This window comes from Oncorhynchus keta, chromosome 26, assembly GCF_023373465.1.
Source record: "Oncorhynchus keta strain PuntledgeMale-10-30-2019 chromosome 26, Oket_V2, whole genome shotgun sequence".
NCBI lineage: Eukaryota > Metazoa > Chordata > Actinopteri > Salmoniformes > Salmonidae > Oncorhynchus > Oncorhynchus keta.
In genome coordinates this window covers 40,316,384-40,342,447 of record NC_068446.1, presented here as the reverse complement: position 1 = coordinate 40,342,447, position 26,064 = coordinate 40,316,384, and the positions used below count along the sequence as shown (strand labels likewise).

Here is a 26,064-nt window from a genome sequence, read left to right as displayed (position 1 = left end):
GGCTTAGGGCTCAGCAGTCTGTCTCGGGCTTAGGGCTCAGCAGTCTGTCTCGGGCTTAGGGCTCAGCAGTCTCTCTCGGGCTTAGGGCTCAGCAGTCTCTCTCAGGCTTAGGGCTCAGCAGTCTCTCTCGGGCTTAGGGCTCAGCAGTCTCTCTCGGGCTTAGGGCTCAGCAGTCTCTCGGGCTTAGGGCTCAGCAGTCTCTCGGGTTTAGGGCTCAGCAGTCTCTCGAGCTTAGGGCTCAGCAGTCTGTCTCGGGCTTAGGGCTCAGCAGTCTGTCTCGGGCTTAGGGCTCAGCAGTCTCTCTCGGGCTTAGGGCTCAGCAGTCTCTCTCGGGCTTAGGGCTCAGCAGTCTCTCTCGGGCTTAGGGCTCAGCAGTCTCTCGGGCTTAGGGCTCAGCAGTCTCTCGAGCTTAGGGCTCAGCAGTCTGTCTCGGGCTTAGGGCTCAGCAGTCTGTCTCGGGCTTAGGGCTCAGCAGTCTGTCTCGGGCTTAGGGCTCAGCAGTCTGTCTCGGGCTTAGGGCTCAGCAGTCTCTCTCGGGCTTAGGGCTCAGCAGTCTCTCTCGGGCTTAGGGCTCAGCAGTCTGTCTCGGGCTTAGGGCTCAGCAGTCTCTCGGGCTTAGGGCTCAGCAGTCTCTCGGGCTTAGGGCTCAGCAGTCTCTCGGGCTTAGGGCTCAGCAGTCTGTCTCGGGCTTAGGGCTCAGCAGTCTGTCTCGGGCTTAGGGCTCAGCAGTCTGTCTCGGGCTTAGGGCTCAGCAGTCTCTCTCGGGCTTAGGGCTCAGCAGTCTGTCTCGGGCTTAGGGCTCAGCAGTCTCTCTCGGGCTTAGGGCTCAGCAGTCTCTCTCGGGCTTAGGGCTCAGCAGTCTCTCGGGCTTAGGGCTCAGCAGTCTCTCGAGCTTAGGGCTCAGCAGTCTGTCTCGGGCTTAGGGCTCAGCAGTCTGTCTCGGGCTTAGGGCTCAGCAGTCTCTCTCGGGCTTAGGGCTCAGCAGTCTCTCTCGGGCTTAGGGCTCAGCAGTCTCTCTGGCTTAGGGCTCAGCAGTCTCTCGGGCTTAGGGCTCAGCAGTCTCTCGAGCTTAGGGCTCAGCAGTCTCTCTCGAGCTTAGGGCTCAGCAGTCTCTCTCGAGCTTAGGGCTCAGCAGTCTCTCTCGAGCTTAGGGCTCAGCAGTCTCTCTCGGGCTTAGGGCTCAGCAGTCTCTCTCGAGCTTAGGGCTCAGCAGTCTGTCTCGGGCTTAGGGCTCAGCAGTCTCTCTCGGGCTTAGGGCTCAGCAGTCTCTCTCGGGCTTAGGGCTCAGCAGTCTCTCTCGGGCTTAGGGCTCAGCAGTCTCTCTCGGGCTTAGGGCTCAGCAGTCTCTCGGGCTTAGGGCTCAGCAGTCTCTCGGGCTTAGGGCTCAGCAGTCTCTCGGGCTTAGGGCTCAGCAGTCTCTCTCGAGCTTAGGGCTCAGCAGTCTCTCTCGAGCTTAGGGCTCAGCAGTCTCTCTCGAGCTTAGGGCTCAGCAGTCTCTCTCGAGCTTAGGGCTCAGCAGTCTCTCTCGAGCTTAGGGCTCAGCAGTCTCTCTCGGGCTTAGGGCTCAGCAGTCTCGAGCTTAGGGCTCAGCAGTCTCTCTCGGGCTTAGGGCTCAGCAGTCTCTCGAGCTTAGGGCTCAGCAGTCTGTTTCGGGGGCTGCAGAGATAAAGGCATGACTAAGCAGCGGGGAGAGAAGAGATGTACAGGTTCTGCACCGCTTATCTGGATCTTTGTGCAGCCCGGCCATCTCTCTGACTGAGCTCTCCAGTGGGTGACCTTGACAAGAGTGTGGGTTATTATTGTAATACATACCGCTCTGGTGGAATGGCCAGAGGGAGGGGAGGAGAAGGCGGGAAGAAGAGAGAGAGAGGGAAGGAGAGTGATGGGAGGGCGCAAGGGGGATTTCCGGTATTTTCCACAGCACAGATGGGACTTTGTTGGAGCATGTAGTGAGAAGACGGGTCAGGTGAGAGCAGCAGCTTGATCTCTCAGTTGGGTGTCCTCGGAACTGTTTATGACAACTTCACCACGGCCGCAGCAGCAGCCATGTTGTTTTCCTCAGTCTACTCGTCTAGCGTTTGGATTTGTTCAAGGGAAGCCTGGGAGTTGTGTTTTTAGGATGGGGCTTGACTGAGGCACTGTGTGTGTGCCTGACATTCCTTTGGCTTAACTCCCCAGCAACAGAGCTAACACCCTTTTTCTTAGTTTTTTTTTTGTTTTTTTAACATCAAGAATCTTCAAGCCTTCTCAAAATGTAAGTGCAGTGTTGTTTTTGCTACTCTCGGAAAAGGGATTTTGTACAGTACTGAGGTTGGATTTACAGGCGAGTGAAAGTACACCCCCAGAGGTGTATGTGTGTAGAAAATAAGCTCAGACTTTCCTATGTGGAAGACTTGACCAGTTTTGGTTGGTTGCTGGGGGAGGAGGAGGGGGCTTCGTATTTTGGTCTCCTCCCATTACCTCCCGAAACACAATAGTAGGCGGAGTCCCCAAGCCAGCCAACCCTCATCAGAAGTGTTGACGGGGGGAGGGGCAGAGCAGATGAGCCAAGCGAGGGGAGAAGGGTATCAGCTTGGCTTGAGACCAGAGAATACAGTGTAAACCTGCTGGCCAGCCAGTCCACACAGGAAGCTACTGCTGCAGTCAACCCTGTCCCTGTCCTTCAATACACTGAGCTGCCACTTACTCTCTCAGATAGCAGCACGATCTCAATCGGCTGTCCCTCAGAGGAAGGAGACGGGCAAGTGGGAGGAAGAAGGGGTGTACGTTATTTTTGTTATTTTTTTATTCAGAATATGTAGTCAGTCAGTGTACACAGAGCCATGATTACACTTCCGTATGGACAGAATAGACGCTAAGCCATCCGTCAAACGCTTGTGCAGTTATCAGGCGATCTAAGGTCTTTTTCAGTTTGCTCTGCTACCTTCTGGTTTCATGCAGGCTCCTGCCCCTGAATACTGATTAGCCGGGAGGCTTTTTTTTCTCTCTCTCTCGTTCTCTCGTTCTCTCTCTCTCGTTCTCTCTCTCTCGTTCTCTCTCTCTCTCTCTCGTTCTCTCTCTCTCTCTCTCTCTCGTTCTCTCTCTCTCTCTCTCTCTCTCTCTCTCTCTCTTCTCTCTCTCTCTCTCTCTCTCTCTCTCTCTCTCTCTCTCTCTCTCTCTCTCTCGTTCTCTCTCTCTCTCTCTCTCATTCTCTCTCTCTCTCGTTCTCTCTCTCTCTCTCGTTCTCTCTCTCTCGTTCTCTCTCTCTCGTTCTCTCTCTCTCTCTCTCTCTCTCTCTCTCTCTCTCTCTCGTTCTCTCTCTCTCTCGTTCTCTCTCTCTCGTTCTCTCTCTCTAGTTCTCTCTCTCTCTCTCTCTCTCTCTCTCTCTCTCTCTCTCTCTCGTTCTCTCTCTCTCTCTCTCTCTCTCTCTCTCTCGTTCTCTCTCTCTCTCTCTCTCTCTCGTTCTCTCTCTCTCTCGTTCTCTCGCTCTCCGGCGAAACACTATCTTGATTGTTATGCCGTCTGTAGAAAAGCTTTTCCTCACTGCTGTCTCTGGTGTAAAGGTCATGTTACACCCAGCAGTCCTGGCTGTGTTGTCAGGGAACACAAATACTTCTTGGTGGGTTAACTCTCTCTCTCTCTCTCTGGCACTCCGATTGTCCCTTTTCATGCATGGGCTAAACAGAGTCATTGGAGGTGGAGCTGGCAGCGATCATCAAGGCTGAAACTAGGGCAAGCAGAGGGAAATGTAACCTGAACTCCATGCTGAACCAAAGAGCCTCCCAGTGAGTAGAGAACTATCTGTCGTGGTCTCGGTGGACTAGCTCGTGACTGCCCTGATGCACACACAACACAGCGTCTTTTCCACTGTGTTTTTAAATGGGCAGAATGTAGGCGTTTACAGTGTCTCGTGAAAACAGGGTCCTGCAACACAGCTGTTTAACCCAGGCCTGAGAGCGTTGAATTGAGGCTTTGCTTCCATTTCCTGTTTTTATTTTTTATTACATTTTTTTCTGCCTACCTCAACTGCTCGGGAAACACATTCGTAAAAGCACACTCATAATCGGTCAACCTGCGCCGTGCTCCGCTGCCTGACCTTTGAACTCTGAACAGAGCCCGTTGTTGTCTGACGTCTGTTAGCAGAGTGTACCAGTAGGCTGTGGCCATTCATGATGCCTCAACCCACAGAGACGAGGCTAGAGACGCTGAAATCGACGACATAGAGATGCAGGTAGCTTAATGCGGTTTAGTGTAATAGAACAACAGATAGCTGTCGTAATGACTCCCTAGCCGCAGTGACAAGAATGGTATAATTGCATCCAGGCTAGCATTGTCTCACTAACAAGCTGCAGCTTCAGACTGTTTTGTTCAACTAGTAGTTGGCAGTTTCTTTTTCAGCCACTGGCTACTGCTCAACATTTTAACAATGCTCTCTCTTTCTCTCACCTCTGTGTTGTCGTGTGCCTCCTACTCAGTCAAGGCCTCTGCTGATTTGTTGATACCAGGCTATGCAGGTGGCATTGGGGTTACCACCACTCTTCACTTCCTCTGTCACACTCACTCACACACCAATTGAATTGTCATCGCCACTGACAGTAGATACAGGCATCTCTTTTGTTAAGCTTCTTCTGTGGCAGCAGGACCCAGTGAATGGTTTTTTAAGGTAAGGCCTAGTGAATAGTCTCTTAGTAAGGTAAGGCCTAGTGAATAGTCTCTTAGTAAGGTAAGGCCTAGTGAATAGTCTCTTAGTAAGGTAAGGCCTAGTGAATAGTCTCTTAGTAAGGTAAGGCCTAGTGAATAGTCTCTTAGTAAGGTAAGGCCTAGTGAATAGTCTCTTAGTAAGGTAAGGCCTAGTGAATAGTCTCTTAGTAAGGTAAGGCCTAGTGAATAGTCTCTTAGTAAGGTAAGGCCTAGTGAATAGTCTCTTAGTAAGGTAAGGCCTAGTGAATAGTCTCTTAGTAAGCTAAGGCCTAGTGAATAGTCTCTTAGTAAGGTAAGGCCTAGTGAATAGTCTCTTAGTAAGGTAAGGCCTAGTGAATAGTCTCTTAGTAAGCTAAGGCCTAGTGAATAGTCTCTTAGTAAGGTAAGGCCTAGTGAATAGTCTCTTAGTAAGCTAAGGCCTAGTGAATAGTCTCTTAGTAAGGTAAGGCCTAGTGAATAGTCTCTTAGTAAGGTAAGGCCTAGTGAATAGTCTCTTAGTAAGGTAAGGCCTAGTGAATAGTCTCTTAGTAAGGTAAGGCCTAGTGAATAGTCTCTTAGTAAGGTAAGGCCTAGTGAATAGTCTCTTAGTAAGGTAAGGCCTAGTGAATAGTCTCTTAGTAAGGTAAGGCCTAGTGAATAGTCTCTTAGTAAGGTAAGGCCTAGTGAATAGTCTCTTAGTAAGGTAAGGCCTAGTGAATAGTCTCTTAGTAAGGTAAGGCCTAGTGAATAGTCTCTTAGTAAGGTAAGGCCTAGTGAATAGTCTCTTAGTAAGGTAAGGCCTAGTGAATAGTCTCTTAGTAAGGTAAGGCCTAGTGAATAGTCTCTTAGTAAGGTAAGGCCTAGTGAATAGCTATAAGGCTAGTATTGTCTTTTAATTCAAATCTGATTTTAGTTTATCATAGGATCATAGCCAATGTCAAATTAGCCTCTTTATTGAAAACATTTTCATTTTGTCTTAGTTTCCCTTTCACACGGCCTTCTTGATTGAAAAGGCTGGAGACTTTTGATTGCGTTTCATTGAGTTGGCTACATTAGCCTAGCAGTTTTCGTTGAGTTGGCTGCAGTAGCCTAGCAGTTTTCGTTGAGTTGGCTACAGTAGCCTAGCAGTTTTCGTTGAGTTGGCTGCAGTAGCCTAGCAGTTTTCGTTGAGTTGGCTACAGTAGCCTAGCAGTTTTCGTTGAGTTGGCTGCAGTAGCCTAGCAGTTTTCGTTGAGTTGGCTACAGTAGCCTAGCAGTTTTCGTTGAGTTGGCTGCAGTAGCCTAGCAGTTTTCGTTGAGTTGGCTGCAGTAGCCTAGCAGTTTTCGTTGAGTTGGCTGCAGTAGCCTAGCAGTTTTCGTTGAGTTGGCTACAGTAGCCTAGCAGTTTTCGTTGAGTTGGCTGCAGTAGCCTAACAGTTTTCGTTGAGTTGGCTGCAGTAGCCTAACAGTTTTCGTTGAGTTGGCTGCAGTAGCCTAACAGTTTTCGTTGAGTTGGCTGCAGTAGCCTAACAGTTTTCATTGAGTTGGCTACAGTAGCCTAACAGTTTTCGTTGAGTTGGCTACAGTAGCCTAGCAGTTTTCGTTGTGCTGGCTACCTTAGCAGTTTTCATTGTGTTGGCTACAGTAGCCTAGCAGTTTTTGTTGTGTTGGCTACAGTAGCCTAGCAGTTTTCATTGAGTTGGCTACAGTAGCCTAGCAGTTTTTGTTGAGTTGGCTACAGTAGCCTAGCAGTTTTCGTTGAGTTGGCTACAGTAGCCTAGCAGTTTTCATTGAGTTGGCTACAGTAGCCTAGCAGTTTTCATTGAGTTGGCTACAGTAGCCTAGCAGTTTTCATTGAGTTGGCTACAGTAGCCTAGCAGTTTTCATTGAGTTGGCTACAGTAGCCTAGCAGTTTTCATTGAGTTGGCTACAGTAGCCTAGCAGTTTTCATTGAGTTGGCTACAGTAGCCTAGCAGTTTTCATTGAGTTGGCTACAGTAGCCTAGCAGTTTTCATTGAGTTGGCTACAGTAGCCTAGCTATTTTCATTGAGTTGGCTACAGTAGCCTAGCAGTTTTTGTTGAGTTGGCTACAGTAGCCTAGCAGTTTTTGTTGAGTTGGCTACAGTAGCCTAGCAGTTTTCGTTGAGTTGGCTACAGTAGCCTAGCAGTTTTCGTTGAGTTGGCTACAGTAGCCTAGCAGTTTTCATTGAGTTGGCTACAGTAGCCTAGCAGTTTTCATTGAGTTGGCTACAGTAGCCTAGCAGTTTTCATTGAGTTGGCTACAGTAGCCTAGCTATTTTCATTGAGTTGGCTACAGTAGCCTAGCAGTTTTCATTGAGTTGGCTACAGTAGCCTAGCAGTTTTCATTGAGTTGGCTACAGTAGCCTAGCAGTTTTCATTGAGTTGGCTACAGTAGCCTAGCAGTTTTCATTGAGTTGGCTACAGTAGCCTAGCTATTTTCATTGAGTTGGCTACAGTAGCCTAGCAGTTTTCATTGAGTTGGCTACAGTAGCCTAGCAGTTCTATTTTTGTTTCACTTCCTCATTGATGTTGGTAGGATGTGAGAGAACTTGGCGGAGAGTCTCTTTTCTCTTAGCAACAGGTGAATAGCTGTCTGGGGCTGTTGCTAAGGGCCGGGAGATGAGGGCCGTGGTCCTCTGAGCTGTCAGCCTCAATATGCCTCTCGAGGGAGGGAGGGAGGGAGGGGGGGCTGTTTTGTAAACCCCTCTCTCCTCACTTACAAAAAAAATGGGTCACTGAAGAATACCACTTCCTTCTGGTTATGGCTTAGTCATTGAACATGCAACTTGGTCCAGTTGTACATATACATAGTATACTTTTTTTTTTTTGTACGTTAGAAGCTTTAAAGCAAGGTATTCAGAATCTGACTTCTATTGTGTTACCGTTACCATTTTGGACTCCCGAGTGGCGCAGCAGTCTAAAGCACTGGATCTCAGTAATAGAGGCGTCACTACAGACCCTGGTTCGATTCCAAGCTGTATCACAACTGGCCGTGATTGGGAGTCCCATAGGACGGCGTACAATTGGCCCAGCGTTGTTAGGGTTTGGCCGGGGTAGACAGTCATTATAAATAAGAACGTGTTCTTAAACTGACTTGCCTAGTTAAATAAAGGTTATTGTAATTTGTTTATGTTCGACTCTTGTCAGACTCTGGGCTCTCTGAGTTGAGTCAATGATGGTTAAAGGGTCAATCAGCAGTTGCTACATGAATTTCTGGGATTTAAATGGACTACTCATGTAGATTGTTGAAGAATAGAACTTATAAATGCCCTCTTGCACTACGTTCAACTGTCGTATCTCATCAGAACCCATAAATATAAGCTTGTTATACTGTTATAGTTGTTTTACTGGTGGGGAGAATCGTTTGTTGTTGTTTTCAAGTGCTGATTGACACTTTTAATGGGAAGGGGGTGTTGAAGGTGCCATAGAATTAGGACATAGAATACTATGATATAGATGTGTAATTGAATAGGATTCCTATGGTTGACTCTGTAGGAGCCGGTGTGATTTGAATTAGCCGGGGGCGTAGCTCATGCTGTTGACTAGCAGGATGCTCTGCGTGTGAACTGTAGAACAAAGGTTTCTTTGGTGGCCCGGGCTGCACAAACCTGTCAGCCATTTCCGCCCGCAACTCTCACCTGTTACTTTCTGTGGTCTGCTTTTCCCACACTCATACACTAAACACCAACCGATCATTACCTCACACAAGGCCTAGTCAATACAAACCTTATATGGGATTTTAAAGAAGTGGTTGTCGAACAAATGGGTCTCTAGGTCTTTTGTGGGATAATGTTAACTAGGTTTCTGTTAAACCATGTTTTTTTTTAAACGTGACAGTCTCTCTGTGCTCTGTCTGCAGCCCCCGCTGTGGGACGGCAGGTAGACTAGTGGTTAGAGCGTTGGACTAGTCACCGAAAGGTTGCAAGATCGTATCCCCTGAGCTGACAAGGTAAAAATCTTGTCATTCTACTCCCTGAACAAGGCAGTTAACCCACTGTTCCTAGGCCGTCATTGTAAATAAGAATTTGTTCTTAACTGACTTGCCTGGTTAAATAAAGATGAAATAAAAACAAGTCACTCCCATCATCTGTTACAGTGCCTGAGAACACTGTACCTTTGAAAACATGTGGGTTTGTTTACAGTTATCTCCAAGTGGAAGGACAGAAAGGGGGTCTAAGGCCTGCTGTGTATAATTGCGGGATGCATGTTTGAAGAGGCTTTGAGCTGGCAAGCATAGTCTTCTTTTAAATATGTATTTTTTTTCTGTCCTCTGGAATAAACTGCCTTCTCTGTGAATCTAGGTTACAAGGGGGGAGGGCTCAGTGTAGCCCCCCCCAGGTTTCTCATTGTAGTGTTTAATAGTTCTCCACTTTTGTCTTGAGGTTTTCAGTCCAGAAAACACAGCTTGTCATTTAAAAGTCCACACTTGGCCACTGGAAACTGGCAGTTTTTAAAATTCCCCTGGTGTTGTTTGGTTTTGAAAGTGCTTTGAGGCTTATTCCGTGTGAGCCTGGGGAGGTGGGAAGCCTTGGAACATCAGTGGAGAGAGAGCAGAGGTGTCCTGCTTCAGAATGATTATATATATATATATTTTGTAGTACTACTAGCCACCTAGCTATGTTATGAAGTTGGCGTTAAGCCTCCAGTGTGGTCACCAGTCTTCCAGGACCCAGGAAAACTCAAATTACAGGCAGCTTTGGGTTTCCATCAATCAGATTCTCAATCCTTCTCTAATTATAGGCAAAGGCAGTAAGTGCCCGATTTGTTTTACAACCCCCGTGGGTATGGCCTTGTTGAGAATGTTCTGGTCTGGTGCCGGCTAGAGCTCAACATAAACCGTGTAACCACTCACAACCATAAGACTGCTCATTCCCCTTTTGTGCCCAGACTGGTTAGGAAAGTAGTAGGTTTTTACAGATCATTGTCTAGGCTATTGACCATATTGATTCTTCTATTGACTCTTCTTATCGGAGGATCAATGGCAGTGCACTGTATTGACTGTTGTGAAGGCTACTTCTTCTCGGAATGTTCTATGGTCAAGGTCTGTTTTAAACATCGAAACTAACATCACAGTGTGGTCCAGGTCTGTCCTGTCCACATCTCTGGATTGTGTGTTTGTCAAATTTTATTTTTGAGTCCAGTTGATTGGCTGCGTGTGAATGGTGTCCAATAGGAGCTGTGTCAGGTCTAGTCCTTTCATCTGCGCTCTGAGTGCATGACTCATTACTTCTTCCCCATTGGAGCAATGTTCCCTCTAAATGTTTACGGCACTGAGCAAATTTCAGGTCTTCTGAGTGCAAACTTGAACGTTGTGAAAATTCTGTGCAACTTCCGGCGTGCGTTTACTGTGAACACTGAGGCTGTAGCCGCTTTAGGTTACAGTTTTACTGTGAACACTGAGGCTGTAGCCGCTTTAGGTTACAGTTTTACTGTGAACACTGAGGCTGTAGCCGCTTTAAGTTACAGTGTTACTGTCAACACTGAGGCTGTACCCGCTTTAAGTTACAGTTTTACTGTGAACACTGAGGCTGTACCCGCTTTAAGTTACAGTGTTACTGTGAACACTGAGGCTGTAGCTGCTTTAGGTTACAGTTTTACTGTGAACACTGAGGCTGTAGCTGCTTTAGGTTACAGTTTTACTGTCAACACTGAGGCTGTACCCGCTTTAAGTTACAGTGTTACTGTGAACACTGAGGCTGTACCCGCTTTAAGTTACAGTTTTACTGTGAACACTGAGGCTGTAGCTGTTATAGGTTACAGTTTTACTGTGAACACTTGTACCTGCTTTAGTTACAGTTTTACTGTGAACACAGGCTGTAGGCTGTTACAGTGTTACTGTGAACACTGAGGCTGTAGGCTTTAAGTTACAGTTTTACTGTGAACACTGAGGCTGTAGCTGCTTTAGGTTACAGTTTTACTGTCAACACTGAGGCTGTACCTGCTTTAGGTTACAGTTTTACTGTGAACACTGAGGCTGTAGCCGCTTTAAGTTACAGTGTTACTGTGAACACTGAGGCTGTAGCCGCTTTAAGTTACAGTTTTACTGTGAACACTGAGGCTGTAGCCGCTTTAAGTTACAGTGTTACTGTGAACACTGAGGCTGTAGCCGCTTTAAGTTACAGTTTTACTGTGAACACTGAGGCTGTACCCGCTTTAAGTTACAGTTTTACTGTGAACACTGAGGCTGTAGCCGCTTTAAGTTACAGTTTTACTGTGAACACTGAGGCTGTAGCTGCTTTAAGTTACAGTTTTACTGTGAACACTGAGGCTGTACCCGCTTTAGGTTACAGTTTTACTGTGAACACTGAGGCTGTAGCTGTTATAGGTTACAGTTTTACTGTTGAGGCTGTAGCTGCTTTAGGTTACAGTTTTACACACTGAGGCTGTAGCCACTTTAGGTTACAGTTTTACTGTGAACACTGAGGCTGTAGCCGCTTTAGGTTACAGTTTTACTGTGAACACTGAGGCTGTAGCTGCTTTAGGTTACAGTTTTACTGTGAACACAGGCTGTAGCCGCTTTAAGTTACAGTGTTACTGTGAACACTGAGGCTGTAGCCGCTTTAAGTTACAGTTTTACTGTGAACACTGAGGCTGTACCTGCTTTAAGTTACAGTTTTACTGAACACAGGCTGTAGCCGCTTTAAGTTACAGTTTTACTGTGAACACTGAGGCTGTAGCCGCTTTAAGTTACAGTTTTACTGTGAACACTGAGGCTGTAGCCTGCTTTAGGTTACAGTTTTACTGTGAACACTGAGGCTGTACCTGCTTTAGGTTACAGTTTTACTGTGAACACAGGCTGTAGCAGGTTACAGTGTTACTGTCAACACTGAGGCTGTAGCCGCTTTAGGTTACAGTGTTACTGTGAACACTGAGGCTGTAGCCGCTTTAAGTTACAGTTTTACTGTGAACACTGAGGCTGTACCTGCTTTAAGTTACAGTTTTACTGTGAACACTGAGGCTGTAGCTGTTATAGGTTACAGTTTTACTGTCAACACTGAGGCTGTAGCCACTTTAGGTTACAGTGTTACTGTGAACACTGAGGCTGTAGCCGCTTTAAGTTACAGTTTTACTGTGAACACTGAGGCTGTAGCCGCTTTAAGTTACAGTTTTACTGTGAACACTGAGGCTGTACCCGCTTTAAGTTACAGTGTTACTGTGAACACTGAGGCTGTACCCGCTTTAAGTTACAGTTTTACTGTGAACACTGAGGCTGTAGCCACTTTAGGTTACAGTTTTACTGTGAACACTGAGGCTGTAGCTGTTATAGGTTACAGTTTTACTGTGAACACTGAGGCTGTAGCTGTTATAGGTTACAGTTTTACTGTGAACACTGAGGCTGTAGCTGTTATAGGTTACAGTTTTACTGTGAACACTGAGGAAGTAGCCGCTTTAGGTTACAGTTTTACTGTGAACACTGAGGCTGTAGCCGCTTTAGGTTACAGTTTTACTGTGAACACTGAGGCTGTAGCTGTTATAGGTTACAGTTTTACTGTGAACACTGAGGCTGTAGCCGCTTTAGGTTACAGTTTTACTGTGAACACTGAGGCTGTAGCCGCTTTAGGTTACAGTTTTACTGTGAACACTGAGGCTGTAGCCGCTTTAGGTTACAGTTTTACTGTGAACACTGAGGCTGTAGCCGCTTTAGGTTACAGTTTTACTGTGAACACTGAGGCTGTAGCCGCTTTAGGTTACAGTTTTACTGTGAACACTGAGGCTGTAGCCGCTTTAGGTTACAGTTTTAACAGTGGCCAAGTAGGCTACTGCAGCTATTTGATCATAATATAGGCCTACCAGAGTGGTCTACTTTCAAAAACAACGTAGAAAATGCGTCCCATAACATTTTAACATGTTCTATCATTCAGCCTACAGTAGCAGCCAATGTGTGGTGTTCAATGTCGGTCTACATTCCTTGAGACTTTTGAAAAAAACATTAAAGTCTTGACATTAACCACTGAAAATGTTGTTTGCTGCCAGAAACCACTTTACAAAATAAAATGCATAATTGTTCCCATACCGTTTATTACAGAGAATCAGATAAATTATGCTACCCTTTGCCTATTCACTACTTAGCTTACTCAATCTAGTCTCAAAATACAACACTGCCCCTTTAAGACAAAAAAGGTTTTTACCTGACTCGCTTTTCAAAGATGTCTAGAAATGTACACGTTTTGTGCTCTTGTAGGAAGCAATCACTCCACTATTGCGGACTACAAATGATCTACAACTGGGCTAATAACTCACTAACTGGCAAAGGATATGAACAAAATGTGCACACGTGGCTACATGCAGCTCTCCCTTTAATCTCAAAACAAGTGCATCTACTCACGATCGCTCATGCTGTAAACATGGTCCAGTTTAACCTAAATGGCACAGATCCATATATGGCAGTAGTCTATTTGCATATACTCCTACCGCAGCTCTGATTGGTTATGCCACACCGGTTTGTGTAGAGTACGGCTGAGTCTTGCGCAATAGAATCCTACTCTGATGTGTTCTGCCTACAACAACATCTCTTGCATAGTTTGTTTTCTTTCATTATGTTGCATTGAAAGTGGATAATATTGTGTTGATTCGATCACAATCGACACAGTAAAAGGAAACGTTGATAGTGTTAACTAACAGGGAAACCTCTAGAAAGTTGAACTTCAATCTCATGCTTCTCTTCTTGGGCTGATATTTGTTTTGCGCTCTGGGTAACAGTCCCTGGGGAACATTGCTGTTGGGTAATGGACACAGATATATACAGTATCGCCACAGCACAGTGATTAATTGCACCGTGTCCTGCAACGTAGAGCGTCTATGTAAAATGGCAGCCCCCTGATTCGTACTATGACACCTGCTAGCGCAAACATTTGCTGTGAATAAATTGTCTACCTTTTGATGTGGATAAAATTATGTAGGTTTATAATGTTTGACATGCACAGCACAAACATATTCTAGATTTCAAATCAAGTGTTATTTGCCACATGCGCCGAATACACACAGGTGTAGACTTTACCGTGAAATGCTTCTGTACAAAGCCCTTAACCAACAATGCAGTTCAAGAAATAGAGGATAAGAAAATAATTACAAAATAAAATGAATTAATGAATAAAAAAGTAACACAAAATTACATATTAACAAGGCTATACATAACAATAATGGGGTACCGGTACCGAGTCAGTGTGCGGAGGTACAGGTTAGTCGAGGTTATTACTACATGTAGGTAGGGGTGAAGTGACTGCATAGACAATAAACATTGAGTATCAGCAGTGTACAAAACAAATGGAGGGGGGGGGGAATCAATGTAAATAGTCCAGGTGGCCATTTTATTAATTGTTCATCAGTTTTATGGCTTGGGGGTAGAAGCAGTTAAGGAGCCTTTTGGTCCTAGACTTGGCACTCCGGTACCGCTTTCCGTGCGGTAGCATAGAGAATGGTCTATGACTTGGGTGCCTGGAGTGGACTTTAGGCAACACAGCTAAAGCCTGTGTTACACACTGTGTTACCCAGGACATCTGCTAAACCAATACACCCTCAGTAATGCCAAAATGTGCACACGTGGCTACATGCAGCTCTTCCTTTAATCTCAAAACAAGTGCATCTACTCACAACCGCTCATGCTGTAAACATGGTCCAGTTCAATGTAAGTGGCACATATCCATATATGGCAGTAGTCTATTTGCATATACTCCTACCGCAGCTCTGATTGGTTATGCCACACCGGTCTGTGTAGAGTACGGCTAGGTGAACGATTTAGGTGAACGACTTATGGTGACTAGTGTGAAAGTGTTCTGGTTTTATGACGAGAAGGCAATGTCCTGCTTTTTATTATATTTATATATTTTTAAAGTTTTTAAATTTAATTTGAGTCTTAAACATGTTGAGAAGTCTGGCTTTTTCTGCCATTTGTTTCATAAAAGGGTACATTATCAAGCCTTTGATCTCTATCAAAGTGGCAAATGCCGTTTGGGGATGTTGAGATCACAAGGAATCTTCTCTGAATTGTCTCAACTTTAAGTCCTCAGTTCCTGCTTGTTTACATAGCTGGGATTAGGGCTCCTAACCTGAAAGGCTGCTTAGAGGTACATCTAAACATAGCGTGAGATTAGTTAAACTGTGTCCACACCAACTGGGTTAAGTTGAAAGGTCACGAGTGATTGATGGAAGATGGACTTTGCTCCACTCAGTTCAACGCCACGCTATTTCTGTGCAATTGGAGAGATTGAGGAAGGTGTCTCTTTTCAGTCATTAGTGTTGGCGTTTCAAATACTCTCCTCAAGAAGAAGAAAAGGGAAGATCCTTAAATAGATTACCGTCGTTGTTAGCGTTCAGGTAGTAGAGTGAATAGATTAGTCGTTGTGTTAGCATTCAGGTAGTAGAGTGAATAGATTACAGTCGTTGTGTTAGCATTCAGGTAGTAGAGTGAATAGATTACAGTCGTTGTGTTAGCATTCAGGTAGTAAAGTGAATAGATTACAGTCGTTGTGTTAGCATTCAGGTAGTAAAGTGAATAGATTACAGTCATTGTGTTAGCATTCAGGTAGTAGAGTGAATAGATTACAGTCGTTGTGTTAGCATTCAGGTAGTAGAGTGAATATATTACAGTCATTATGTTAGCGTTCAGGTAGTAAGTGTATAGATTACAGACGTTGTGTTAGCATTCAGGTAGTAAAGTGAATAGATTACAGGCGTTGTTAGCGTTCAGGTAGTAGAGTGAATAGATTACCGTCGTTGTTAGCGTTCAGGTAGTAAGTGAATAGATTATAGTCATTGTGTTAGCATTCAGGTAGTAAAGTGAATAGATTATAGTCATTGTGTTAGCGTTCAGGTAGTAAGTGAATAGATTACAGTCATTGTGTTAGCATTCAGGTAGTAAGTGAATAGATTAGTCATTGTGTTAGCATTCAGGTAGTAAAGTGAATGGATTATAGTCATTGTGTTAGCGTTCAGGTAGTAAAGTGAATAGATTACAGTCGTTGTGTTAGCATTCAGGTAGTAAAGTGAATAGATTACAGTCATTGTGTTAGCATTCAGGTAGTAAAGTGAATAGATTACAGTCATTGTGTTAGCATTCAGGTAGTAAAGTGAATAGATTAGTTATTGTGTTATCATTCAGGTAATCATGTGAATAGATTAGTCATTGTGTTAGCATTCAGGTAGTAAAGTGAATAGATTAGTTATTGTGTTATAATTCAGGTAATCATGTGAATAGATTAGTCATTGTGTTAGCATTCAGGTAGTAAAGTGAATAGATTACAGTCATTGTGTTAGCATTCAGGTAGTAAAGTGAATGGATTATAGTCATTGTGTTAGCATTCAGGTAATCATGTGAATAGATTACAGTCATTGTGTTAGCATTCAGGTAGTAAAGTGAATGGATTATAGTCATTGTGTTAGCATTCAGGTAGTAAAGTGAATAGATTACAGTCATTGTGTTAGCATTCAGGTAGTAAAGTGAATGGATTATAGTCATTGTGTTAGCATTCAGGTAGTAAGTGAATAGATTACAGTCATTGTGTTAGCATTCAGGTAGTAAGTGAATAGATTAGTTATTGTGTTAGCATTCAGGTAATCATGTGAATAGATTAGTCATTGTGTTAGCATTCAGGTAGTAAAGTGAATGGCTTAGTCATTATGTTAGCATTCAGGTAGTAAGTGAATAGATTACAGCCATTGTGTTAGCATTCAGGTAGTAAGTGAATAGATTACAGCCATTATGTTAGCATTCAGGTAGTAAGTGAATAGATTACAGCCATTGTGTTAGCATTCAGGTAGTAAGTGAATAGATTACAGCCATTGTGTTAGCATTCATGTAGTAAAGTTTGATTAAATGCGCCAAATACAACAGGTGTAGACTTTAATGTGAAAAGCTTACCTACGAGGGCTTTCACAACAATGCAGAGATAACAAGAAAATGTCATTTAATTATTATTATTTTTTTTTTATTGTGACACAATAAATAACAATAACAGGTGTTTTACTACCTGGGTCAGTTAGTGGCAGGGTCAGAGATGGGGGAGGTCACTGTAAGGTTAAAGGTGAGCATGTGGCTCTGTTAAAGTCTCTCCTGCTGGGCTTGTTTTTCAGTGAAAACAGGATGTGTCGACTAGGGTAGATGATTAATTTAAGCCTGTGAAGACATGGAGAAGGCCCCCAATCAGTTCAAATTAGCCGAGAGGCAAGTGGACTAATACAAATGTGCCCTCAAAGAAATGATTGAGGATTGTCGCTTAATTCCCCATTCTTGTTAAATTCTAATTTGTGTCAAATCATTTTTATGCCTTATTAAGTTTCTAATGCTTAGGCTAAACGTTGAAGCAGGCTCTATTGTAATATCTCAATTGGTTACGTTCATCTGTGGTGTAGTGGTGTAGTTTACAGACCCTCAAGTCTGTTTTACTACTCAGATTCTAAATGATTCTGTGTCGTTTTCCTGTCAGTCTTTACATTTTTTGCTTCTCTCCTCTGTCATTGTGGTGTGTGGGTGGGTGGGTGTGTTGGGGGGGACTTGTATGGCAGACGTATTTTCAACAGTGGTGGGACCATCTCCTGTGGTTACCGGAGACTCTTGACACAGCCTGAACTCTGCTCCCTGACCCCTACCTGAGTCCAACCTCCCCCGCAGGGACTGGTCACCTCCTCCCAGCGTGTCCCCATTCAGAGGGATGTTGGGAAGGTGACATCACACATCCGGGGGCCGCAGGGATCTGGTCCTGAATCTGAAACACTTACTCTGCTATGGAAAGGAGGGGGTGGGGGGGGTTACGCAGGAATGTTCTGTGAACTCAAATGGAATTTAAGCTGTAACGCACTCGCCTGCCAAAACCAAATGTTGTGTTTCTGTCAGATTCCATTCCTACTATACCAGTTGTATAACTCCAGACCTCTATTCCTCACTTCCCCTTGTTTTGTTTTTTTTGCCATTTGTTTTCCTAGGGGAGCATTGATTCTCCTCTGTGCCAGCGTGAAAGTGGATATGGTTGTTTGATGATGGGTTTGGGGGAGGTTGGGAGAGGGGGCACCTGAGATGATGCCCATTGGCTCAGCAGACCGAGTGCCTGGTCTTTTAAACTGTCATGAGCAGGTAGTATTACCCCTGAAAGGACTTAGAAAGTAAAGGGCTGTTCAGTCTTTTCCGGTTTTCTAGGGCTTATTTAGCTTTAGTGAAGCTTAATGTTGATTTAAAGACGATCCCCAATCATTTACTACCTGAATAGTGATGTGGTTGTATTTCAACCTTAGGTCTATTAACAGCCAAGGTTTTCAGTGATGCTTTGTACCTAATAGGACAGCATTCCCACAGCAGTCTTTCGCAACACGGCACACTGCCACAATTTTGATTTGCAATACTTAAATCATATGTTGAACAGTAAAGAAAAGCCGTTTTAAATAGTTTATATTTGGGATGAAACGGTCTGTCTTTGGACAGACCCAATCCTTTTACAACCTCAGAGTCCCAGTTTGCAGGGTGTGGACAAAGCACATGGTGTGTGTGCGTGTGTGCGTGTGTGCGTGTGTGCGTGCGTGTGTGCGTGTGTGCGCGTGCGTGCGTGTGTGTGTGTGTGTGTGTGTGTGTGTGCGCAGGCCTGGCGAAGTGGAAACTTTTCTGAGAAAAATGTCAGCTGAACCACTAATAGTGCACTTGAGTCCACAAAAAGGAGAAACACTGCCAGGAATAATGGATGTTTTTGTTGTAGGTTTCAGCTGGAGCTTCCACTGAGGTTATGCTTCCATTTAGATTCCTGCTTCCTATCCCCCGGCTAGAGACTGGTCAAATCAAAATCAAATCAAATCAAATGTATTTATATAGCCCTTCATACTACAGCTGATATCTCAAAGTGCTGTACAGCCTAAAACCCCCAACAGCAAGCAATGCAGGTGTAGAAGCACGGTCCTCCTCCCTGCTCTTTTGCAAGGCTAAAGTCTGTAGTCTAGATGGTGGATATATGTTTGGTGATCTCTCCCTTAGTGTGGGTTTGTGTTTGGTCTCTCCCTTAGTGTGGGTTTGTGTTTGGTCTCTCCCTTAGTGTGGGTTTGTGTTTGGTCTCTCCCTTAGTGTGGGTTTGTGTTTGGTCTCTCCCTTAGTGTGGGTTTGTGTTTGGTCTCTCCCTTAGTGTGGGTTTGTGTTTGGTGGTCTCTCCCTTAGTGTGGGTTTGTGTTTGGTCTCTCCCTTAGTGTGGGTTTGTGTTTGGTGGTCTCTCCCTTAGTGTGGGTTTGTGTTTGGTCTCTCTCTTAGTGTGGGTTTGTGTTTGGTCTCTCCCTTCGTGTGGGTTTATGTTTGGTGGTCTCTCCCTTCGTGTGGGTTTGTGTTTGATGGTCTCTCCCTTAGTGTGGGTTTGTGTTTGGTGGTCTCTCCCTTAGTGTGGGTTTGTGTTTGGTGGTCTCTCCCTTAGTGTGGGTTTGTGTTTGGTGGTCTCTCCCTTCGTGTGGGTTTGTGTTTGGTGGTCTCTCCCTTCGTGTGGGTTTATGTTTGGTGGTCTCTCCCTTCGTGTGGGTTTGTGTTTGGTGGTCTCTCCCTTCGTGTGGGTTTATGTTTGGTGGTCTCTCCCTTCGTGTGGGTTTGTGTTTGGTGGTCTCTCCCTTAGTGTGGGTTTGTGTTTGGTGGTCTCTCCCTTAGTGTGGGTTTGTGTTTGGTGGTCTCTCCCTTAGTGTGGGTTTGTGTTTGGTGGTCTCTCCCTTCGTGTGGGTTTTTGTTTGGTGGTCTCTCCCTTAGTGTGGGTTTGTGTTTGGTCTCTCCCTTCGTGTGGGTTTGTGTTTGGTGGTCTCTCCCTTAGTGTGGGTTTGTGTTTGGTGGTCTCTCCCTTCGTGTGGGTTTGTGTTTGGTGGTCTCTCCCTTAGTGTGGGTTTGTGTTTGGTGGTCTCTCCCTTAGTGTGGGTTTGTGTTTGGTGGTCTCTCCCTTCGTGTGGGTTTGTGTTTGGTGGTCTCTCCCTTCGTGTGGGTTTGTGTTTGGTGGTCTCTTCCTTAGTGTGGGTTTGTTTGGTCGTCTCTCCCTTAGTGTGGGTTTGTGTTTGGTGGTCTCTCCCTTAGTGTGGGTTTGTTTGGTCGTACTCCAGGAGGCCGGGTGGCTGAGCGTGACACCCTGACTGTACTCCAGGAGGACGGGTGGCTGAGCGCGACACCCTGACTGTACTCCAGGAGGACGGGTGGCTGAGCGCGACACCCTGACTGTACTCCAGGAGGCCGGGTGGCTGAGCGCGACACCCTGACTGTACTCCAGGAGGCCGGGTGGCTGAGCATAACACCCTGACTGTACTCCAGGAGGCCGGGTGGCTGAGCGTGACACCCTGACTGTACTCCAGGAGGCCGGGTGGCTGAGCGTGACACCCTGACTGTACTCCAGGAGGACGGGTGGCTGAGCATAACACCCTGACTGTACTCCAGGAGGACGGGTGGCTGAGCGTGACACCCTGACTGTACTCCAGGAGGCCGGGTGGCTGAGCGTGACACCCTGACTGTACTCCAGGAGGCCGGGTGGCTGAGCGCGACACCCTGACTGTACTCTAGGAGGACGGGTGGCTGAGCGTGACACCCTGACTGTACTCCAGGAGGACGGGTGGCTGAGCGCGACACCCTGACTGTACTCCAGGAGGCCGGGTGGCTGAGCATGACACCCTGACTGTACTCCAGGAGGCCGGGTGGCTGAGCGTGACACCCTGACTGTACTCCAGGAGGCCGGGTGGCTGAGCGTGACACCCTGACTGTACTCCAGGAGGCCGGGTGGCTGAGCGTGACACCCTGACTGTACTCCAGGAGGCCGGGTGGCTGAGCGCGACACCCTGACTGTACTCTAGGAGGACGGGTGGCTGAGCGTGACACCCTGACTGTACTCCAGGAGGACGGGTGGCTGAGCGCGACACCCTGACTGTACTCCAGGAGGACGTGTGGGTAATGAACTGTTCCCTACAAGGTGTGGGTAATGAACTGTTCACTACAAGGTGTGGGTAATGAACTGTTCCCCATGGCCCTACGGGGTGTGGGTAATGAGTCACCTTGTCAGGCCCTGGAATGACTTTACTAACAGTGTGGCTGTAGAATGTTTAGTTGCCAGCCTGTAAATCCAGGGAGCTGCAGAGTCACCCTGCATGGAGATGAACTGTTCCCTACAGGGTGTGGGTAATGAACTGTTCACTACAAGGTGTGGGTAATGAACTGTTCCCTACAAGGTGTGGGTAATGAACTGTTCACTACAAGGGGTGGGTAATGAACTGTTCCCTACAAGGTGTGGGTAATGAACTGTTCCCTACAAGGTGTGGGTAATGAACTGTTCCCCATGGCCCTATGGGGTGTGGGTAATGAACTGTTCCCTACAAGGTGTGGGTAATGAACTGTTCCCTACAAGGTGTGGGTAATGAACTGTTCCCTACAAGGTGTGGGTAATGAACTGTTCCCTACAAGGTGAGGGTAATGAACTGTTCACTACAAGGTGTGGGTAATGAACTGTTCCCAATGCCCCTATGGGGTGTGGGTAATGAACTGTTCACTACAAGGTGTGGGTAATGAACTGTTCACTACAAGGTGTGGGTAATGAACTGTTCCCCATGGCCCTATGGGGTGTGGGTAATGAACTGTTCACTACAAGGTGTGGGTAATGAACTGTTCACTACAAGGTGTGGGTAATGAACTGTTCACTACAAGGTGTGGGTAATGAACTGTTCCCCATGGCCCTATGGGGTGTGGGTGATGAACTGTTCACTACAAGGTGTGGGTAATGAACTGTTCACTACAAGGTGTGGGTAATGGACTGTTCCCCATGGCCCTATGGGGTGTGGGTGATGAACTGTTCACTACAAGGTGTGGGTAATGAACTGTTCACTACAAGGTGTGGGTAATCGACTGTTCCCCATGGCCCTATGGGGTGTGGGTAATGAACTGTTCACTACAAGGTGTGGGTAATCGACTGTTCCCCATGGCCCTATGGGGTGTGGGTAATGAACTGTTCACTACAAGGTGTGGGTAATGAACTGTTCACTACAAGGTGTGGGTAATCGACTGTTCCCCATGGCCCTATGGGGTGTGGGTAATGAACTGTTCACTACAAGGTGTGGGTAATGAACTGTTCACTACAAGGTGTGGGTAATGAACTGTTCACTACAAGGTGTGGATAATGAACTGTTCACTACAAGGTGTGGGTAATCGACTGTTCCCCATGGCCCTACGGGGTGTGGGTAATGAACTGTTCACTACAAGGTGTGGGTAATGGACTGTTCCCCATGGCCCTACGGGGTGTGGGTAATGAATCACCTCGTCAGGCCCTGGAATGACTTTACTAACAGTGTGGCTGTAGAATGTTTAGTTGCCAGCCTGTAAATCCAGGGAGCTGCAGAGTCACCCTGCATGGAGATGGAGCCAGTGAGAGAGAGAGAGAGAGAGAGAGAGAGAGAGATGTTGAATTTAGCATCAGAGGACAACCACCGAGTGAGTGTTCACACAACCACAGGAGTTTTTCCTCAGACCGGAGCGTTTGGCTTTGCCTGACAGAGCTGCTCTCTCTGGGATGCTAATCATAGACGAGTCCTTCATGTGCGTCTGCCTGCCAGCATTGCTGCGACAACATTCACAACTGGCACGATTAAAACCAGCGGCATGGCAACAATCACTATCTCAATTCTGGAAAGAGACGACTATCTCAATCGAAGTTCCCTGATAAAGTGGTTGTTTGGGGTGCTCATCAATGCATGATCATTGGCTATAAGATGCTTTCCTCATTCATCTCCAGCGCCATCTCTGATATTCTCCGAGGGCTCAGTGATATCCCTGACGATAAGGGCCTCTTAAGGAGGCGGTACCAGTGCTCCCTGGGGGGGCCCGCCGGTCCATGCCGCTGGCGCTGGTTACCGTTCCGATTAAAGTCCCCACTTCTCTGAGCTCAATTCATCGGGGAGCTTGTTGCTTAACTGCCAAAACACACAGCGAGACTCTCAATACTAACAAATGTTCCCGTGTGCCTCAGTTGGTAGAGCATGGTGCTTGCAACACCAGGGTTGTGGGTTCGATTCCCACAGGGGACCAGTAGGAAAATGTCTGCACTCACTACTGTAAGTCGCTCTGGATAAGAGTGTATGCTAAATGGAAAAAAAACATATATATATAAAGTCATTTTGTTTCCGTCCTCGTTGACACCCCTCTTCCTAGTTCCTCCAACTCCCCTTTCTCATGGTGGAGCCTCTTTGCTTACTGTGCTGCCTGTGAGAGTCAAAGAAACCGGAGAAGTGGTTGTGTAAATCCCTCCTTATCCCCACCACCTGTGTGTGGAAGTCATTAACAGTATCGTCACCACCTCTGCAGTGACAGCGTCATTCGCACTTTAGTGTGAAGCGCTCTTTACACCATACGCCTTTTCTGTCATTTCAGATAATGGATTGTATTTACAAAGCTCCTTTTCTGTCATTCAGATAATGGATTGTATTTACAAAGCTCCCTTTCTGTCATTCAGATAATGGATTGCATTTACAAAGCTCCCTTTCTGTCATTCAGATAATGGATTGTATTTACAAAGCTCATTTTCTGTCATTCAGATAATGGATTGCATTTACAAAGCTCCTTTTGTCATTCAGATAATGGATTGCATTTATTTTCAGATAATGGATTGTATTTACAAAGCTCCTTTTCTGTCATTCAGATAATGGATTGCATTTACAAAGCTCCCTTTCTGTCATTCAGATAATGGATTGCATTTACAAAGCTCCCTTTCTGTCATTCAGATAATGGATTGTATTTACAAAGCTCCTTTTCTGTCATTCAGATAATGGATTGTATTTACAAAGCTCATTTTCTGTCATTCAGATAATGGATTGCATTTACAAAGCTCCCTTTCTGTCATTCAGATAATGGATTGTATTTACAAAGCTCCTTTCTGTCATTCAGATAATGGATTGTATTTACAAAGCTCATTTTTCTGTCATTCAGATAATGGATTGTATTTACAAAGCTCCCTTTCTGTCATTCAGATAATGGATTGTATTTACAAAGCTCCTTTTCTGTCATTCAGATAATGGATTGTATTTACAAAGCTCATTTTCTGTCATTCAGATAATGGATTGCATTTACAAAGCTCCTTTTCTGTCATTCAGATAATGGATTGTATTTACAAAGCTCATTTTCTGTCATTCAGATAATGGATTGCATTTACAAAGCTCCTTTTCTGTCATTCAGATAATGGATTGTATTTACAAAGCTCATTTTCTGTCATTCAGATAATGGATTGCATTTACAAAGCTCCTTTTCTGTCATTCAGATAATGGATTGCATTACAAAGCTCCTTTTCATTTCAATGTTTTAAGACTCTTCAAATTGTGTTGGAGATTAGTGTTTCCCTTCTAAATTGTTGTTTGTTTGTTTTTGTGCAGCAAGACGGGTAGGTTTTTACTAAAATGAGTTCAGCTAGCCAGTCAGTAAGCAATGACATCATGGGGGTTTGTTTATCCAATTCTAATTTTCCCACCTTTATTTAACTAGGCACGTCGGTTAATTAAGAACAAATTCTTATTTACAATGACGGCCTACACCGGCCAAACCCAGACGGCGCTGGACAAATTGTGCGCCACCCTATTGGACTCCCAATCACTGCCGGTTGTGATACAGCCTGGAATCGAACCAGGGCGTCTGTAGTGACACCTTACACCGCTGCGCCACTCGGGAGACCCCTAATGCGGGTATGATGTAGGGTCGAGCTTTTCAGTACTTTAATACTTAAAGCACGTCTGTTGTTCTGTAAACAAGGCCTGACGTCACGACAACACACTTTACCCTACACACCACAATCAGAACATACAAGTCAACCTCCACTTAGTCGTTTTAGCCTCTTGGGTACCAACAGCACTAAATGACAGCTACATAACAGGTGTGCTCTGAAAAGTTGACAACGGAAGCAATGTCGTCACAAGGGTTTGTCTACGATAAGGGCGTACATTCTTGAGAAAGGAGTGTTGCAGCCGCTGGCTGTAGAGCAGTGTCTCTGTTTCCATTCATACATACAGGCCCTGGGTCTCAACCCCGCCCTGTGCAACTGTTGTCCAGGACTTTCTGATAGGCCGCCCCCAGGTGGTGAAGGTAGGAAACAAAATCTCCACTTTGCTGACCCTCAACACTGGGGCCCCACAAGGGTGCGTGCTCAGCCCTCTCCTGTCCTCCCTGTTCACCCACGACTGCGTGGCCATGCACACCTCCAAATCAATCATCAAGTTTACAGACGACACTACAGTGGCAGGCTTGATTACCAACAACGACGAGACGGCCTACAGGGAGGAGGTGAGGGCTCTGGGAGTGTGGTGTCAGGAAAATAACCTCTCACTCAATGTCAACAAAACAAAGAAGATGATTGTGGACTTTGGGAAATAGCAGAGGGAGCCCCCCCCCTATCCACATCGACGGGGCAGTAGTGGAGAAGGTGGAATGTTTTAAGTCCCTCAGCGTACACATCACGGACAAACTGAAATGGTCCACCCACACAGACAGCGTGGTGAAGAAGGCGCAACAGCGCCTCTTCAACCTCAGGAGGCTGAAAAAATTTGGCCTGTGACCCAAAACCCTGACAAACTTTTACAGATGCACAATCGAGAGCATCCTGGCGGGCTGTATCACCGCCTGGTACGGCAACTGCTCCACCCACAACCGTATGGCTCTCCAGAGGGTAGTGAGGTCTGCACAACGCATCACCGGGGGCAAACTATCAGCCCTCCATGACACCTACAGCACCCAATGTCACAGGAAGGCCAAAAAGATTATCAAGGACAACAACCACCCGAGCCACTGTCTGTTCACACCGCTATCATCCAGAAGGCGAGGTCAGTAGAGGTGCATCAAAGCTGGGACCGAGAGACTGAAAAACTTCTATCTCAAGGCCATCAGACTGTTAAACAACCATCACTAACTCAGAGAGGCTGCTGCCTACACTGAGACCCAATCACTGGCCACTTTAAACAATGGATCACTAGTCACTTTATACAGTGCACTTTTAAAAATTCCACTTTAATAATGTTTACATATCTTACATTACTCATATCACAGGTATATACTGTATTTTATACCATCTATTGCACCTTGCCTATGTCGCTTGGCATTCGCTCATCCATGTACTTATATGTACATATTCTCATTCATCCCTTTAGATGTGTGTGTATTAGGTAGTTGTTGGGTAATTGTTAGATTACTTGTTAGATATTACTGCACTGTCAGAACTAGAAGCACAAGCATTTCGCTACACTCACAGTAACGTCTGCTAACCATGTGTTTGTGACAATTTAAAATGTGATTTGTGTTTTACTAGGGGTCTGGTTGACTGACAGCCCCGGTCGGTTGACTGACAGCCCCGGTCGGTTGACTGACAGCCCCGGTCGGTTGACTGACAGCCCCGGTCGGTTGACTGACAGCCCCGGTCGGTTGACTGACAGCCCCGGTCGGTTGCTAGTTTTCAGCATCGTGTT

The 26,064-nt window shown here is 45.8% G+C and overlaps 1 protein-coding gene and 1 long non-coding RNA gene across 7 annotated transcripts in view; both read left to right on the top strand.

Annotated features, from left to right (window-relative positions):
* The window catches only part of LOC118380719 (zinc finger protein 609-like), a 231,931-nt gene that overhangs the window by 144,534 nt on the left and 61,333 nt on the right, over positions 1 to 26,064 (top strand). The window contains exon 1 of one of the 6 annotated variants that reach the window (XM_052480849.1): positions 1,913 to 2,254. The exons of 4 other annotated variants lie outside the window; for them this stretch is intronic. The gene's annotated coding sequence lies outside the window, so the exon portion shown is untranslated. Of the gene's footprint in view, positions 1 to 1,912; positions 2,255 to 3,470; positions 3,765 to 26,064 lie in introns of those variants that run through there. One more of the 6 variants, XM_052480848.1, reaches the window with a different exon arrangement.
* Positions 20,247 to 21,628, top strand: LOC127912103 (uncharacterized). The gene is made up of 3 exons (XR_008080764.1): positions 20,247 to 20,889; positions 20,954 to 21,249; positions 21,462 to 21,628. It is a non-coding gene; the product is annotated as an uncharacterized LOC127912103 (long non-coding RNA).